Here is a 20,320-nt window from a genome sequence, read left to right as displayed (position 1 = left end):
CTCTTTCCCTGACATCCTCTCCTGGGTGCACTGCTGCACGGCACCGATACTCCACTGCTCTCAATCCAGGTCTCATCAAATGGCACTCAAGTCAGAGGCAGAGAGAGAAGGAGGACATATGGCGGGGTAAAGGAACAAAGATAGTGAGGGACAGAGAAGAGAAGCTGCAGAAAGGAGGAGATGAAGAAAGATGAGACGAAGAAGAGAAGTCATTAGCTGGATATAAAAGAGAGAAGAAGTAAAAGTGGGAACATGAGATGTGAAGGGAAACCACGCTGAGATGGCAGGCCAGGGAAGGATGAGGGGCGGAAGCATAAGTAGGAAAGATGGAGGAAGGGAGGAAAAGAATCCCAGTTTTTTCTGTAAAAACACTGTAAACTCAGACTGCTTGCTGAAGCCTACAGTAGCTGAGTGATTGTGACAGTGTGGAAGATAAGAGAATAGCATGGGGATAGCCATGGAAGGGGCTGTGAAATGCAATGGGATAAAAAATACCTTCCCTCTGAGAGGGGAGGGAGGGGGGGTGCAGACTCAAATGTGCCCCCTGGACGGGGATGGCAGAAGACTGGAACAGCAAGAAAGCGTGACAGGATGCAGGCCCCCAGGTCGTGGAATCAATTTAAATGGTATCACTCCTCCTCTTTCTCCTTCTCCACCTCCTTTTTCATCTTCCACCCTTGCAGTTTCCCCACAGCCTTCCTCTCTCTCTCTCTCTCTCTCTGCTTGCATTATTTCAGTGTTATGTAGGTAGGGAGAGAATGCTTCATGCTGAATGGTAAATTTACTGCTTTTTAAACATCCTTTTCACAAATTAGGAGACAGTGAAGGCATAGTGGTGAAGTAGGTTGACTCTCCTTCTCCCTACTTGTCTTTTCTGCATCAGCTGATATTTTTGATACTGTGAGATCAGTGCATCCCTGTCCTGGCTTGATAGTTTCATCAGGAAACCCAGTGAACTGTGACATATAGCCATGTGCTGTACATCTCCTATATACACACAGGACGGTACATACACACATGGCCCTTGAATCCTAGAATCTAAAGTTTTAGGACCCTCTTGTGACCCAAGTATAACTGACCTCTCATTGATTACTGTGGTTGGACTTAATGCTTTGGTATATCTGAATCATTTAAGAACACCCATGCAACTTTCAAAGGCCAGCCTTTGGCCTTTGTAGAACCTGCAGTGGAGACACAGCTCTTGAGAGCGATATAAACCAAGTGAATTTATTGGTCAGCTCCACAGAAAAATATCTTAGCTGACTAAACAAATCCGAGCATCCGTCACAGCATCATGGCACAATTGAGGTTAAACTTCATCATCATCTTGCCACGTGTAGCCCGCTCTTCCCCCCCCCCCCCCCCCGTCTCGGTAATACTACACAAAGGAATTACACCTTTGGCGTTACAAGCGATCTGGCAGATGGTCAACTCTGATTGAATTCTGCCTCCATCTTTTTCCTGCCTGCACAAGCTTCACTGCACATCTCACATCTTGGCCAATACTGTCCTTTGTGTCCCATGTGGGTGGAAAAGCAAAGGCTAGCTGATCTACACACAAGTCGATGCCCGGCAGCTCCCCGCGGATTTGGGCACCGGCCTGAATCGAAGAAATATAATCTTTGGACTTGATTCACCTTAAGTCCCCTGACAAATGCCCTCAGACAGCTCTCTCTTTCTCTGTCTGGCGCAACTCTTCAGCAGAAAAACAAAGGAGAGTTTCTGAACAATAAGGATTTGTCTGTGTGTGTTTCAGTGTTCTGTTCATCAGTATGCCCACATAGATGTTTGTGTGTGGTTCTGCATGTGCGTGTGTTGATGTGTCCGTGCCGCCATCAAGAGTCTGCCAGCAGGGCGTAGCCCTGTCAGTCCATCTGTCAAGCCTGGAGAGGTCCCACTCTGCGATTCCTGTGGCTGTCGGGGCACTTTGCCCTCCACAGCAGTGTGTTGCTCTTCTCCCATCTCTCTCTCTCCCTCTCTCTGTCTCCCCCCCCCCCTCACTCCTTTCACCTCTCATCCTCCACCTCCTCCTCCTCACAGCTGCCTCCTCAGCTGTGTCCACTGGCCGTCATCCCACTCCTCAGAGCATGTCCTGTTTATCTCAGAGAGTCCAAGCGGCAATCACACCAGCACGTTAACACACAGGATGCATACAAATACTGTATGCATGCAGACACACTGAAGTGGGTACACGCAGCACTCAAAATGCAGGTCACACAACCACAGTCTGTACTGTCCCATGTATTATGAAGAGTTATCCTTCTTCTGTCTTACAGCAAGCCGCCATTCAGCAAGAGAATCCAATACTCAGCTTATTGATTGGCTTTGTTGACTCATCATTTTTGGCTGTCAGTCGCATATTTTTTTGTTTTGGTATTATGAAGAATCATCAAATTAGTGATTCTGTTCATGCACCAATACCCTACAGACTGTTAATACTTAAGTTATCCCAGTCTTATTTTTAGATATAGGCTGGTTCTTGTTCACCTAAATAACTTTAATAATAAAAAGCCAACAGCTTCACAGGGAGTTATCATGATGGATGCTGAGTGGCAAAACCTATTAAGACATCCATGCATCTTTGACAACATCACAGCAAACTTCCAATTAGGTATTAGTTGAATAAACTGTACGGGGTGGGAGACAAACAATCCTCTGTTCGCCTGTTGTAAGAGCAGAGCAGTATGGACGCGGACAGTTCAGAGAGAACACATGCAGAAAGTGAAGCAGCAGTGGAGGAGGAAAAGTGAGGTCAAGTGTTTGGACAGATTTTATATCTTATCATCTCTAGGATAAGAGGGGGTTTGACAATTAAGAGGTATGAGGTATGAGATACAGGAAAAAGAGGCAGAATAAAACTGGACTCATCCATTTTTCGTAAAGATGTCGCATTTTTCTGTGCACTGTGCACAAAATATAAACTTGTGAATGTCATCTTTACAAGGCAGGTAGGGTGATGGTGGAGGGGTTAAATCCACATCAGACATTCGCCCAGAAGTCCCAGGATCACATCCTCCTCGTGGCATCATTCCAACTTTCATTTCATTTTCCACTCACAGTGAGGGTTTGGTATAAAAACACAGCTGGTTAAAGTTAGGCATTGCAAGCAGGGTATGATTGTACACAAGACAATAGGCTACATTGAATTACATCACTGTATAACAGAACAAAAAGCATCCAGCATGAAGCACAATTCCATTTGTAATCGATTAGCTTGAGAATGGATTTAAACAGGAGTGTCGACATGTGACTTACAAATTCCTTTATACACAGAATGGTAGAATGGACATCAGGGCACAGCCAGTGTCACTGTTAGTATAATCCACCGACCTCACTGTGAGTTTTTCTTGGATCTACTTTTTTACTTTTGAAAACTGTTGACAGCAAGATATGCCAAAAAAAAGCTTCAAATGAAAGAAAACATTTTTTTACTGGAACGCTTCTGTTTAGTTAAGTAAAGTAAAATACAAGACTCGCTATTAAAGTGCCATTTAGCGGATTATAATTGCTCGGCTTTCTATTGCAATAAGATGTTTCATCAGTTGGAAAAACATATTTAAAATATTGATTTCATCAGTTTCAATGAGGCATAATGCAAGCATGCAGAACTGTAATTATGGTTGGCAGAGATACACCAACAGAAGGATGACTGAATCAGGGAGAAAGGGTGCCCACAATAAAGCAGGTAGAGGCTCTATTTGGCTTTTTTCTTCTGTATTTAGAGAGCACATCTCCTTCACAACCCTAAGTAAGGAGAGCTCAGGCCGGAATCAGAGGGAGTCTCACAGCATTCATCTCCAAGATAAATAAACACCCAGTGAAAAAATGGTAGATAATATATGGACTAACTTGCCTTAAGCATTCTTATCATAACAATAACACTGTTTCCCATGGTTAGAAATCTGTGGCCCAGGCTGTGTTGTTCTGCTTAAGTGAAATTTATTTCAGGGTGGAGAATGCAGAGGGAGCTGAGTGAGGAGAAGTACACCAGCCAAATTTAACATGTCATAAATTACACACATTTTTCAGCTCAGCTTACTTTGATTAGTAGCCTTGGCAAATAAATTGCATTTTCCAGTAGTGGCAAATTGGAGGACCAGTCAGTACATTGACATGATCTCACTTCCAGTGTGTCAGCAAAGCGCTTTGTTAAGGCAGACCTCTCTCTTTTTTGACTAATGGATGATGACAGAAAATTAGAATGTATGAAAACAAATTTAAATCTGCAGCTTTAATCTCAGTGAATACATCATGATGTGTGTGTTTGAGATGCATTCCTTTAATTAAGGATTTTATTGACTTCTCCGTGAACAGCGGCAGCCGGTGCCGGGCCAGAGGGGGCTGATGTTTTTTCGGGAATGATAGCAGGCTTTGAAATGCTACACTGACATCGCCGAGATTCGCCAATCATGCTGACTTCTTCCTGGCTCTGTTTCCCGACCGCAGCGTGATCACAAATGTGAGCCGGAAAATGCAGCTGGATTTGGCAGATGAAAAACTTTGAAATTGAGTTTGACAGTGTTGGAGTAGCAGTGAGTGATACTTAATACCGTGGGGAGGAAGGAGAGGACAGAAGACGAGGTGAATGACGCAGCGGATCTGGATTGTTTGTGCCTCCACGCTGGGGAGGCATTTCTGCCAAATATAAATGAACACAAGGCTAAATTCATTGTGTGTGTGTACACACACACACACACACAGACACTTTGTAGAGAGGGATGGGTGGATTACAGCAGGGGCCCACTGGGCACAGGACCCAGATAAGTGAGGGAGCTTCAATACAAAGACTCCTTTGAAAGTGACTGTTATTTACATGTGTTGTTGGAAAGACCCAAAATGGAGACTCACATAGTCTGTTCTGTACAAGATTCTAGTGAAGATCATAGAGACGTCACATCACACAAATAATGCTAGAGGTTTGAAGTGACAGCTCTCCAAATCTCCAGTGGCACTACATTAGACCCCTCTTACCTTGTCTTATTATACAGGAGAATAGCTCTGTAGAAAATAATGTTGGTCTGATCAACCATTTTGCTCCTAACCATGGCCATATATGGACGTCCATTTGTGTTCCACTATGATATTTGTTAGTGATCTATTGATGCCTCTGCAACAGAGAGAAAATATAATCAGGACTAAATATTAAAAATCAAAACAATGCAAACATAGCTATGTATAACCATGCATGTTTTAATGTACTGGAAAATAATGCTGCAGACTATATACACATGGGGTTATTGGTTGAAGTGAGTCACTATGTAAGGATGAAAAATATAAAAATTATAATTATAAATCAGTTTTCATCTTTCTTTCTTCCTTTTCTTTAGTTCCAAATAATCTGCATTTGCACATCTATGTGTTTGAAAGGGAGGAGAAAGAAGCAAAAAGGCTCCAGCATGCAATTTTATATTATATTCAATAGCTCACAGGCTGAAAATGTGGCAAAAATTACATAATACACAACCAATACAATTAAGCAAAGAAACACATGAAAAGAAAACAGAGCGTAAACAGGCTGTGTTTGGTTTAGAATGCAGAGCAGTCATTGTCTTTGTTCTTAATTGGATTAATCAGTGTTGGACATTGGATCTAAGTATGTCCTCAGGAAGTAAACGTCTCCCTTAATCTACATAAAAAAAAAGCGTTTTATGATGATCATCTGACTGAGCGACGACTGAGGAAAAAAGTGACTTATGATGCAAATAGCCTCCTGAGTCCTGAGAGTTTCCAGGCCCGGACGACAACGAAATTAAAACAACATGCAATGCCTGTTTGTGGGTCTGAATGTTGCACCGAGAATCAACGACCAAACACATATTTCCATTTATCCTCCCATGCCTTTCAGCCAATCAGGAGTGAACACTGGACACAGGTCTCCCACTGGACTCAGAGTGGCAGCTTCCTGTGTCATTACTTTGACTGACAGCATGCACTGCCACTGCTAAACTACACATAAAAATACTTCAACCCGGGACACTGGCACCTCATTTGGACTTTGAGTGGCAAAAAAGGAGTAAAACGGACAATCTTTTGCTTAAATTAGAGGCAGTTCCACTCGGTGATCTTTAAAACTTAGCAAAGAAGCAGTGGTCCATTAACAATAACATGGACCAAGATTCTTGACAACTATTGATACCAGAGCAAAAACCCTAAATAATTGGTTTTATTATGCCTGGTTCTACTTATTTGAGTTTTACTTAGGAAGCACTGTTTGCTGTTTTGTAGTTAGTTTTGGCTTTCTTCTGTTTTATTTTGACAGTCTGGTTCTTCCCTTGGCGTCCATGTTGGTTTTACTTCCTCTTGTGTTTCACGCCTTATTGATCGCCTGCCTCGCCCTGATTGTTCTCACCTGTGTCCCTTGTGTATGTAAGTCCTGTACTTTCCATTGTCTTCCTCAGTTGGTCTGAGTTGCCACCCCTTGAAGTTTGTTCTTGCTTGGTTTCTGTTTTCTGCTTTATCTTAATAAAGCACATCTTTATCTCAGCTTATCTCAGCCTTTTGTTGTCTGCGTTTGAGTCCACTTTTAAACTGAACTCTTAAAAATAGTGCAGTGGGTGTAACCTGAATAACTTTGACGATAAGTTACCCTCTTCAATACAAAAAAAAAGTGATGGTCAATGCTCATTGCTAAAACATCTAAATGACTTGTGTTCATGAGCGTGCACAAGCACAAGTGTGACTTACTATCAAACAACAAAGGCAGGAGTAAAAAAGGATGTCACTTTTCATGTTTCAGCTATGAGTGAAGACATTTCTTGTCACTCTTCTACTAACTTTCATCTCTAAAATCACGCTCTGCCGCCGCACTTACACATCACTCTGTAATTTCTCCTCCTTTGTGTTGCTATCCACTTGAGTGTTACTAATAGAAAGAAAATGAGCTGCAAGTCAAAAGCGCTTTGAAGTTTGCCAGCAATAACTGAGATGATTGATAGTTGGGTTTCTAAATAGCCGGATATTGCATCTAGAGCATAGAATAACAATGTGAAACATCATCAGGAAGAGAACACAATCAGGGTTCTTAGACACTGTGAATGCTGCATGAGAATGTGCACAGACATAAGCATTAGCAAACACACTGGAAGGATCGGAAGAAGCCACAAAATGCACAGAAGACAAAATCAGTAAATAATAGAATACATTTGTTCCTGGTGAAATGGGCTCTTTGGGGGATAAGACTCGCAGCGGTTTCCAGCCGAGGGAAGAGACATGGGGGAAAAGTCAGAGGAGGGAGAGTAAGCACAGCTCATCAGCCAGCTTGAGATAGTAGCTTGGAAGGGGGGGAGGAGATAAAGGCGTTTTGGCACAGTAAAATCATGCATCCATCACAATGCTTATCGGTCATTTGGGAAAGGTGCCTATAATAAATCGTCAACTGCAGCCTCAATAGCTTAAAGCCAGACAATGGGAGGCAGTGGAGCAGCGCTCTGTGCTTGTTTGAACAGTGTGACTTATTTGGAGGGCAATCAAACAGAGTGGGGATATTTATAATGTGAGCTCACTTCATATCTAGCCAGAGGGGAGATACCAAGGAGCCGTGATGGCTTCCAGATTTTTTAAAGAAAGCTCAGGGGGAAAAGGTGAAGAAGAGTCCTGTATGGACTGACCGACACTTCATGTTGACTTGTCCACCCACCGCGTGGTGGTCAACGGTTCAGTGACCTCAGGGACTGCTGTAATATATAGGGAGGGCCTGTTACGCTACAAGAGAGCTGGTGATGTTTCAGTTCAGCTTTAAAGGTCAGAAAGCCTCAATTTTATACTGATGTTTTGTCTCTTTGTTAGAGAGGACTTCCTCTCCAACAACAGAGGTGAATGCAGGCTGTGTAAATAAATGCATATTTAGAAATTAGGAATTAGTTTATTAATCTCTGTAGGGAAATAAAATAAATATGAAAGACAGTCTGAGTCATCACTAAAGTAGTAAATGGTGGAAAAGGTTGCCCGGTTGAACTTCTGGGGAACTTCTTCAAATTGCCACTCAAGGAGGCCTCAAAAAGTGGGCCAGTCCCCACAGACCCCACCTTTACAACTGAGTTCATCAATTAAAAAAAAAAAAACTTTTCATAATAAAATGCCTCCTAAATAATGGTAAAAAAAGCTTCATTCTTATAAATAATGTTCCACTCAGCAGTTTTTTTCCCTGGAATCAGACTATATGAGACAATACTGAAAATAATTTCCTTTTTAGCGGAGGCCAAAATTTTCCTCTTTCAAATGTTGAATAGGAACCCAAATATAGTTTATACAGTGTTTCAAGGTGGCAAATAGGATTTTATGAAAAGCAGCTTGAAGTCAATGGGAAAATGTTTTTCGTTTTTTTAATTTGGGTGAACTCATCCTTTAATTAATGTCATGAAAGCCAGCCATTTCATTTGTATTTATTTGGATACATAAGCTCTGTTTTGGAAAAAAACAACAAGATGAATCAGATTCTGATTAAACCACAGAGCTTTATCAAATATTAATACCACATCTATTCCTGATTATGAAAATGCAGGCCACCGTTGATGAAAATACTCCATTGTTTCTCTTCGGCCAGCGGATTTTGCAGCATGATTTTGCATGCACGTACACACACACACACATTCCATCACACCAAGTGCTTATTTCTTTAGTACACACGCTGCCCTTCTCTGTTCATACTAGCAGTGGAAGTAAATCTGCTCTGTGGGGATTGAAACACTGGCCTTCGAGAGAGATGCGCCAGCTCCGAAGACAGACGGTAATCCTCCGGCAAACCCTAGCTCATCCTGGCCCATCATTACATCTCTGTGACCCAGAGCGCTGCTTCCGAAACCACCCCTCCTCCTCCTCCTCCTCTTCCTCCCTCCCTCTTTTTCCTTCTCTCTCCTCTCTCGGAAAGAAAGATGATGCTTCCCTTCAACCTTATTACCATTTCAAAGATTCCCCACAAAATCAGTCCACATGGCCCCCGCATTAGACTGGTGGCATGGGGGCACAGCGCTCTCCGATTCCCAACGTCTCTCTGAAAGTTAAGACACTGGGAGACGAAGCAATATTTCACCGCGACCCAGCCTAAACATGGGGGCGAGTATTCCTGACCTGACTTCAAAGTTGCAGCAAGGGGGGGGGGGGGGGGTGGAGGAGAGGCTAAACTGACACACACTGACTACACACAACAGTGGAAGCCAATAAAGACACACACACACACACAGGGGCTTTAAGGATTCACTCTTTTTCATGATTCAATACTTTCTTGATGCAGCACTCTGCTTTCTACAGCAGCCTCTGTTGAATAAGTGAGCAGTAACTTTATTGGCTTTAAATGAATTTAGGTTCATTAAATTTGCTGGCGCTCACACAAACCTTCATTTAGGCTGTTAGTTTAATGTAAGTGTTACATTGTGTTTAGGGTGCAGAAGGAAATCAGATTGTTCCTGTTCAGAACTGGTTCTTTACTGACATTTATGGAACATTGCTCTATTCTCAGCTGTCACAAATAGCGCTGTCGTGAATGATCTGCTTTCAGAGCTGCGGCTGAAGCGTGATAATAACACTCAACAGTGACTCAAGGTCTCCTGTGAAACTACAAACAAAACCACAAAGGTGAAAAAAAAGGAAGCTCACCTTGCTACTTCAAAACCTCTCATCTGGACTCGGCGATGTGATTTCATATTAAAGAAATACTGCAACAAAAAAAAATGTGCCCATTTATTTTTCAATTCCAAAGGCATGAAACATTGGTGAGAGGAAAAATAATGCTGACACTTTTTCTTTCTTTCTTCCTGCTTGCAAGGGCATTCATTCCATCTTGGGTGTGATTGAAAAGTCCCACTGCCCCAGGTTCAAAGCACTATTACATGGCACTGTGTCTGGGTTTTTCATCTCAGATGGGTATCTGGGAGGGGGGAGGGGGGTGTATGGCTGACATCGGAGACAGATAGGATATCAGAGCCAAGGATGATACAAGGATCGCCTCTGAAAATCAATCGGCAGACAGACCTACATTGGTCTCGCCTGTTTATTTCTTGCATCGCTCGGCGCGAGGCCCCTCATCAGCGCCGGCTTCTGCACAAAGTCCAGCACATCAAGCAAGATCCGCTCCCACTGAAGTCACACAGTGTGAGAGGAAGACATCTGAAATCTGAGCTGTTTTTATCACTTCTCATTATTCTGTAGTGTTTTCCATCTTTTCATGATGTTTGTTGTGTTTTTTTTTTTTCAGTATTCTTACGGAGCTGCAGTGCAGCTGCATGATCCAAATACATTCTGGGATTTTATTTCAGCCTCTGCGCGGGCGGAAGCCTTCAAGGGGTCACAAAGTAAATATTGGACGACTCCGTTTAAACAGTTTTCCACCCACACATGTTTGTGCTAGCAATTATTACAAGATTCAGGAGATCACACAAGCCTCTCTCTAATATTTAATAGTCCAGTGATGCCAGAACATAAATCATAAGAATCACACACTGTAAGGATTAACTGAATGTCACCAAAAATAACCCTTGTTTTGCTGATTGCTGGTAGATTATTGGTATACATTCACAGCCAGCCAACATTTTCTGTGCTGTGTTTGCAGGCCTAAATTACCTATATATAATTACTATATCTATGGTAGAATTGGCCCTGAACCATCCGGTAACAAAGCTTTCAGTAGAGTGTGAGACTTCCTGGGTTCAGTTCGCCCTGTGATCCAAACTGTCAGAAGTCTATTTACGTCCACATCCTCACTCTCTCCCAGAGTTCCACCCATTGGCATTGCATGTAGCATTCTACCAGAGACCTTGAAAGCAGGGCAGGCACTGTGTGAGTTTTGTTAAACATGTGTTGACTCTCACTACAGGTTTTAATCGGTCTTCCTGCAGCCAGAATCTATGACTTCTCTGCACAAACTGTACACGGTCAATCGAGCAGCCATCACTCTGAAGGTCAGAAACTCAATTGTTGTGTATTTTCCACAATGTTGACTAAGAGTTATTATGCACTCCTGGAATGACTGATTTTATGGCCTGTTATGACTATATATATATATATATATATATATATATATATATTCTCACCCTTATGAGTGGTGTGTGTGTCTTCCTCAATCTCGGGTCCTCTGGGACCTAGCCGTTCCTAGCACTGCGCTCCTCTGGACTGAGAGCTCTGATGTTGTTCCTGGGATCTGGTGTGCCACTCCTAGTTTGGGGATCACAGCTACGATGGTTCTAATTACCACAGGGACCACTGTTACCTTCACCTTCCACATCTTTTCTAGCTCTTCTTTAAGCCCTTGGTATTTCTGCAGCTTCTCATGTTCCTTCTTCTGTATGTTGCCATCACTTGGGATTGCTACCTCTACCACTACGGCTTTCCTCTGCTGTATGTTCGGTTGGTTACTATCACCATCATATATATATATATATATATATATATATATATATATATATATATATATATATATATATATATATATATATATATATATATATATATATATATATATATATATTTATTTAAGCTATTTAAGCTTTAAGCAGAAATGTAAAATAAGACACTGATTTAGTGAACCTTATTTGATTTCGGAGGTCAATTTAAAGTCAAGGCCCTAATTGCCTAATGGCAAAAGCTCTGTCAAATTTTATTTTTGACCTGTCCTCACAAAAAATAATAATACAAAACTAAATAGCAATAATAACGGTATGGTAGTAGCGTGAACACCACCTGCCCCCATGAACACATAGATATGTAGCTAAACAAATATGGACACATAAATATCCACCACATGTTGTGTTTTTTTCACTACAGTTTTTATTGTGTGTGAGGGTACAATTTGCAGCTATCCTGTTAAATACAATACAATACAATATGCTAACAGGATAAAGCGACTGTGCTATGCAGCTGCGGTGTACAATATGTGAATAGAACAAGGTGACAGCTCTCTGCTCCATGATAGATGTAACCAGAAGAGGTATGTGAGGTAGACCGAGGGATGTAGCAAAGCTAATGTTACATCAGTTTAACATCATATAAGTGCTTTCTCTGCACCACTATTCAAAAGTGTTTTTTTTAAATCCATGCTGGTCAACAGCAGCTTTCTTACACTCACACCTTTCCATGTCCTGATGAAGAAACCTGTCTGTAAATCACAGACATAAAGTCCGCTCTGCTGACAGGGTGACCTTTCAGATCTCAGAGAGGAGGGGAATGCAGAAATATTCCTCACTCTGCAACGTATTACACCTAAAGGTTAACGATGTTACTCCCATTTATTCATCCCTCTAGCTCTCTAGTCTCCAACCCTTCACTTGGCTTTGATCCAAGCAGAGAAAAGTCCATGTTTGCAAACTAAACACTTTAAATTCTAGAGAATTAAAAGGATTAATTACCGTCCAGTCAACTCGGGCAAATAAATAAAAGGGAAAGTTTTCTGGCAGGTGCTGATGAGTGAAGTGGAAAGAAGCAGGTTGCTGATGAGCTGCCCTGCCCTCACACAAACTAACAAACATGGTTGGGTAGGTTAAACAACAGACTGCGGTCAGCTGTAGGCAGAACCCAGGAAAAAGAACCTCAGATAAGCTGCACATACCTTACCATATGTATCCTTGATTCAACAAGAGGGTTCCTGCTTATGTGTTCAAAAACTCTATTACTGAGGACACAGAGAGATGGTAGACAACATAACAGGATAGTTGCACCTGCACCTAAACTGAATCATAGTGTGAGTGTGTGGATGCTGACTTAGAGGTTGCACACTTCATTAGGTTTGAAAAGTTGATCCAAAGTTGATTTGCCAACTCCGTCACCTGACTTCAGTCCAACTCCTCACACCTCATTCATGCTCAAATTAAAGGAAAATTAAGGCACTTCAGGTAACACAAAAACGGGTCACTGATTTCAAAATGGAGAAGTGATTGCGCTTTATTGCAAGGCTTCTACTTCTACTTCTACTACTTCAAGGAGTCTGTATATTTTCAGTTATATTGTGTCCTTCCCTGACATTTTGTTAGCCTGCTATGTTAGCTAGCATGAAATCACCTTTAATTTCTGCGTCCGACATGTCCTCGCCAGAAAAGTCGCTTTCCCTTCTTGTACACTCATTGATAACTTCTTCAACGGTGTAGTTCTTCTTTTCTGCGCTTTTCGCCATCTCTCTGGTCGCTGGAAACACCACAATATGTAGATATACGCTCACTTTCACTGTTACGTGTGTGTGCATGAACAGCCGGCATCCACTGTTTGTGTTTACGCTTAGGCATGTAGCCCACCGCCCTTCCACAACCCCTTCATGTGGGACATCCCTGTGACTTAAATTTTATTGGCTATATGTCCATCGTGTCAGATTCAGCGTCTAATTGTGGAAGTGTACGAGTAGGGGGAGGTGCTTCGCTCGATATAGTCGCTCATTGGTTTCTTTTGGCTCTGGACAGGTCCTCAATCCTTTTGTATGGTCAACGAGACGTCAATCAATAGCTTAGGGCAGTGGCTTTCCAACGAGGTATAGGTTGTGTCAACAAAGACCACAAAATGTCTGCAACAGGACGGAGAGATTGCAGTGAAACATGAACCGTCCCGTATACGACCCACCTACCCCCATGTGTGGAGAAACAGCTGCGCCTTATGCTAAGCTAAGTTAAAATAATGGCTGATTTTGGCTTCAGATTTATACTTTTTTTTTTTTAAAAAAAAAATTTTTTTACTATTGGAAAAGGAATTTATGCAGAGAAACTGACTTAACATGACAGCCTGATGGGTTTAAAAATAGATGGAACAGATATTTCTTGTGGGTGTAAGCACTCAGCTTTACTTCCTTACTGTTTATTTAGACACTGCCGAAGAAGAGTGTGAGGTACGAAACAGAGAAGAGAAAGCTGTGGTGGGCTTTGATCCTTCAGGGCTCACATGTGCCTCCGAAAGCAGGGAAACCTATCCGGGCGGAGATAATGATTGTTTATGTGAAATTTATATTATATAGTATGTGAAGCAATAACAGGAAAGACTGACTTCAGCTGACTCTGCCATTACATATGCATTTCAATGTGGTCTCTCATCACTCACTCTGAGAAAGTAATGGCGGTTGGCTTTAAAGGCTAACTCAGCATGATATGACCGCCATATTAAACAGATCCAGGAGCAGCTTGCCGGAGTGTATTGGCTTACACTGAAAATTCCCTTTGACCTTGGGATGATCTGGGATAAGTTGATAGGTGTTCTTCTGTCATTGGATGGTATAGTATGTCCAAAATCTTACCACTGCTGCTTATGTTGGAAAACATTTCTTTCATTTTATGGAGAAAAGCTTTTAGATGAAATGATACTGTTCTAATAGTGAAACGCTGTTTTTATGGTCCTTTTTTCTCAGACGTATGCAATGTTCACACACACACACACACATTAAAACCGCACACACAATTATTATCACAGCTTTCCAGTGGCAGCAAACCAGCTGCTGTTTCACTTGATCTTTTATAACGAGAACAGCAGCAAAGAGTCCGTAATGACATCTCAGCGCGCCGTGCTATTCCGACACTTCCCATAGCATGACCCGAAAGTCATTGAAAAAAACTCCACCGCTGCTTCACTGTGGAAAAAGGTTTGAAGACTGAATTATACACCGCCAATAACAGACGCAGTAGGGGATTTGTATTACGGTCTGATTGACATTTACTGAATGTGACATTATTGCCAGCTGTACATTTTTTTTTATGACGGGATCCAAAACACTGGAATCCACCCATGTAACCTAGGCTACCAGGATGTCTGAGCTCAGGAGCACATAGAGCTGTGCCTCCCAAACTAATTTTGAGTAAAAATATTTATTTATGCAGCTCATTAAAGAGGAACAAAGATGACTACACTAGTTGTGCGGCTGCCCAATTTGGAAATACTTCTCACAGCAAGCTGCATTTATAATTCTGTCTTCACAGATAGGAATACAGCGCAGCCTCCGAAGACCAATGAGGTCATGCGGTTTTATCCTGATGGGGTTAATGTGTCAAGATATACCGGCGACATCATATAACATAAGGACAAATTGAAAGGAGAGAAGGGAAATAAAGAAAATACCCAGACCCCCCATCCAGAGATCAGCTAATAGAGCTGGTTTCTTAATGAGAAAACAATACAATTTACAGCTAAATCCATAAATAATCAATAATGCCACCAAAAGCAAAAGAAGAGTTGTTAACAAAAACTGAAACAAAGCACATTCTGTGTTATTGTTTACATAATTTGCTTGTATTAAATTAGCTATTACACTAAATCCGGCGAACAAGAGAAAAACTTCAGTAACCATGGTAACTGTAAAGATGTAAAGAATTAGGGTGAGACAAAAATAAATAATATATTTGAGTTTTTTGTTTAAAAAATACATTTACTTTAATTTCTATACTGATACCAGTTATGTTCTCATTATTGTAATTACATACATGTTTAAATTGGAGTCACTTGCCTTTTTTAATTTAATCTGATATTCCCTGGACTTAGTATTGTTGACAGAAAGTAGTTATTTGTGTTTATAAAGTACAACTAAAGCCTCAGCAGCACAGTGTCTATTGACTTTCTTTGGTTAATTAATGCATTCATTTAAAAGTTTCGTTCTATTACAGTTATTATAAAATGATGTAAATGTGCCAGTGCTTGTTAAAAAACAAAGATGTTGACTGTTCATTATTATAGATGGGCGCAATAAAATGCAAATCATTGCTCCACATTGGACACAATGATGTGAGTGATGTTTTGATTAAATCTTTAATTGGCCATGTCTGACAGACATCATTGATTTGTCCAACATCATGATGAGGGAGATGATTTATTTATTTATATTAGAATAAAATTCATAATGGCTGCTATCATTTTCATAATGCTCACAAGTTCATACCTGCCGTCCCCTCGAGCACCGTCCCAGTGGCCTATACGACTTCTTCGAGCAGTAAATAAGGGGCTTCTGTGGAACCGTGGGAGGGGAAACAGTAGAGCAGGTAGCAGCACCGAGCCTCTGGTGTGTATGCACTCAATATGGGTCTCTAATGTCAGAGGAACCACTTAACAAAAAATAATTCTTATAAACAATCCACAAGTGACACATTTATGTGTCACTTGTGATCACTTGGTAACCATGGTAACGCAGATCTGGCATCATTAGGGATTTTCCATTTTAATCAGATCCATCAGAACTTGGAAGAATAGGTCCGAGTAATTGCATTTCTATACAGCTTAATCACAACAGGAAATGTGTTTTTCTACAGTTTTCGGTAGTGTATTCCAGGCTAATATGAATGATGTAAAATATATGAAACATACTCTTAAAGGGCTAGTTCGGATGGGCTCAGGTTACAGTAAGAGGTAATGTGCTGCATACCCATGAAGTGATGATTATCTAGTTGCCAACACCGGCCAGTCTGTGATTATCCTGTCAGTTTTAATGACTTTGAAAACTAGAATAACCTAATGCACCACTTGTGAAACCATTACAGTCCACCAACTGTCGTCATCTCAACAGAACCAGACGTTAGCAACATAAACACAAACTACTTTTTATCAGTTATTATCTCCTTCCTTCAAATTCCCTATTGCCCCGTTGCTTCTTTTGTTTTTTTACTGTAAATCTAATAAAGGTGTACCAAATGAAAATAAATATTTTTTGAGCTAAGTAATGTAATAGTGCTGTCTTTTATTGAGTATGAAATCTAAACAGCATGTGTGTGTCTGCCTTCAGGGCCCCTAAAGCAAAGAAGTGTCCAGATGCCTGCTCAAAAATGTCAGGAGTGGAAAAAAAACAAAGTCCATTGTGTTCATTGTGTTATTGTCTACACACTCCAACTCAATCCTTGTGTAGTACACAGACTGAACCTCTCCAACTCCTCGTTCCACCCCAGCATTTTACTATGCCTCAGGCTGCTTGACTCTTATTGTTGCCCGCTCTGCGGAAACTCCTCAGCAGTTCATTCGTTCAAGTGCAGCAAAAGCATGGTCTCTGATAGCGTGAGTGTGGTTGAAAATAATTGTTCGTTTTTTTCGTTTTTTTTGTTAATGCTGCATTCATCTCCATGAAGGAGCTATTGTGCAAGGTGAAGGATTGGCTTTAATACGAACACAGAACCAGTACCGGCCAGTTGTAGTGCACTTTTTATCTATAACGCTTGTGAGAAAGCAAAAAATACCGGAACACTCCAAAATAGCAATCCACACACAACCTGCTGCTTTAGTGTTAGTGTAGAAAGTCCCATTTAGAAGCCTCGATTTCTTTACTTCCTGGTCTCCATTTGAGAGGGTGAGTATAGTGTATACGTGCCCACTTACGGTAAATAAACTATGGACAGGGCTCGTTGGTTTCTGAAGCGCTGGTTTGAATCCCTGTGGGAGGCTTTGGGTTCTACAACTGTCACCATGTTGGCAGCGTCACACCTCGCCAAATCACAGGCAAAGAGGTGGAGTGGAGCTATAGCAGATGGCATTTACAGAAGCAGGAAGCGCACTCTGTGATATGGCACCTGTCTGTCACTCAAAGCAAAGTTTTAAGTCCCAATATAATTATAATGAGTGAATTACACTCTATACTCTAGCAAGACCAATAGAGACCAGAATCCTTTATTGAACCAGGCTGTAAACATGTTATTTTCTGCCATTTTAACATAGGAGTCTGCCTGGATGGATTTGGTTTTGGAGTCAGCCCCTAGTGGCTGAAATGTGAGCTGCCACTTTTAACATTTGGCACCAGGCCTGTGCTGCTGTAAGAGGGCATAGCTAATAGGAGTCCTGTCAGTCATAGATTTGTCACCACCTCATTAGCATTAGCATGATAGCAGATTACTCAAAAATCACCCAAGATGGTAGATAGTTTACTTTTATGTCATTCCTGCCACCAGAAGAGAAAGACAAAAGTTCTGGCTGTAGTTTTTAAATCAAATGTAACTTTACTTATTTGACCCCCAAAAAAGATGGATGCTTCAAGAGGAAATTCAAATGTCTCGGAGTCTTCAACAAAGTTACGTAGAAGGCATGTGAAAAAAGGCAAAAGTGAAGTAACTTCATCTTTCTGGCCGTTTCAAAGGTCTCTGCGTTTTTTTCTTCTTCTGATTGTTGCATAACAGGAGGGTAATATCACCCACCCCCTCACAGTGCGTATGTCAAACATGAAACGGCACAACTCAACAATGCTACGTTGCATGCAGCTCACAGTTATTTGATCAGAGCAACCTTAACTGGAAATGCTGTTGGCTGAGTTCAGACGACTTTGTAGTGCCGACTTTGGGAACATGAAGAGAGAGAAATGACCAAGTGAGAAAATGAAATGAAAAGGAAACTTGGAAGGGATGTCATGTCTGTTCTACTGCATTCCTTTTCACTCTGCTTGCCCATACTCTCTGGCTGTGCATTAACAGTCTGTGCATTAAAGGTTGGGAAATTTTGGCTTTGATGCCCTGTGGCTGATTTTTTTTGGCTGGGTTATCAGGGTAATGCTCTCTGACAGAGCCGTAACATAAGGCCGCCGGATCAAAAGGCATTTTGTTTTCTTTTCATCTCTCATACTCACAGCCAAGACTCTCTATTGAGCGAGCGTGAAAGGGAAGAGAGAAGGCGAGATGGCAGACAGAGGGAAACAGAAATAGATGGAAAAAGGTGACGAGGACGCTGACAGCCTGCAGTCCTGTATTTGGCCCTGTAAATATCTGGGACATTGCTCATCAAGCCTTTATTTTCACTCCTCATGCTGGAGGAGTTATTCCATTAGCTCATGCACTAGTATTTAGAATTTTGTGAGTTGCAAATGATGAATGCACTTACATCAATTGCACACCAATGAGTGTTCCTCTCCTGTGTAGTTCGTCTTTCATCTGGGAACATTGCTCTATGATGGATACAGGGTGTACTGTGTGCGTGTTCTTGCTTTGTTCAGTTGGCAAATGCACATCATGTAATTTGTGTAACTTAAATGTTCTTGGCCCCCATTTTTATACCCGAGAGAAGAAAATAATAACAATACCTGACTGCTGTGACTGTACATGACAGCAGTGCGTATTACATAGATTTGCACCCTATACTGCATTGGTATTCTCAGCAGAGAAACAAACATATTGGTCCACCAGCATTCCTCCATGTCATCAATTTTGTATGAGATGTTCATGAACAACATCTGAAAGTGCAGGCAGGGAGAGGAGGGGAACCCCAGAACTGCAGAGCTGCTCTTTGCAGATGATGTAGCTCTGTTTGACCAAATGATTCGCAACCAAGCGTGTGAAGCAAAGGGCTCAGAGTGAGCTATGTGTATTGGGGTCTTGTTCATAGGTTTAAAGGTAAAATGAGACTGACAGGTGTATCGGTGTCAGCAAGAATGTGGGCGTTGTACTGCGCCATATGTGGTGAGGAGGGAGCAGAAGTGGAAGGTAATAAAAATTCATTCAATTACCATTTCATCCACAAAGCAACCCTCACCTCTGAACATGAGATTTCAGGAGTGACTGTAAGAATGTAGGGTTTTTCCATAGGCTTGTTAGATACAGTCTTACATCTGAAAGGGAGCTTGGAGAGCAACTTATGTTCAGGGTGCACAGAACACCATATTGAAGGTTTTCCAGGGAATCCCTTCACTATCCCCATAACCTGCCTTTGGATAAGCAGCAGAAAAAGGATACATGAAAGCAGCACAGTACCTCTGCAGTCTGACTCCTCTAGAGCATGTAGGGGTTAAATCCTTTGCTTGAGGGCAACCCGGCGGTTATTATGTGGGAGGGACAAGTTCAAGACAATTCCCCTTCCTTTTACCTGCCAGTAATGGGATTGAAGAAGCAGCCTTCCAGTCACAAACCTGCTTCTGCTAGTCCAGCATACTCTTTCTCAAAGAAAAAATGTGCCATATAAATGGCCTTCTTTACTAAACAGCTCATTAGCTTAATGTTATCATAGATGCTAGAAAAAGGCAACTATAATACTATAAATTAATGATAACAAACCTGCATTCATTATAGCCAGTTTTCTATATAAATAAATCAAAAATACCCCCACATTGTTAAATAACAGAGCATTCTTCACAAATATGTTTCCTGCTTTTGCAAATCGTTCATTAGCAGCACAGCAGCTTCTGATGGCCAGACTCATGAAGCATGCACCCAAAGCAGACAAAAATCAGACCTGTCAGTTCTACCCAGATTTTCTCTGACTGAATGCATCAGAACAGTCACACCCTGTCATTATAGTAATTCACAGCAGTGCTAGAAATACCATAATCAATATGGAGGACAAACCATTATCCATTATCACTAAGACGTGCTGCATTTCAAAATCTTATATATAGCTTTTGCCATATGTCAAGATAGATATAATACCATATTCTCCTTTATTCTGATTGCCATCCAGCATCAGTCACCTGCAGCCC

This window comes from Parambassis ranga, chromosome 24 (assembly GCF_900634625.1).
Source record: "Parambassis ranga chromosome 24, fParRan2.1, whole genome shotgun sequence".
NCBI classification, from domain to species: domain Eukaryota; kingdom Metazoa; phylum Chordata; class Actinopteri; family Ambassidae; genus Parambassis; species Parambassis ranga.
The sequence above is the reverse complement of the archived record's forward strand: the minus strand, read 5'-3'. Positions refer to the sequence as shown.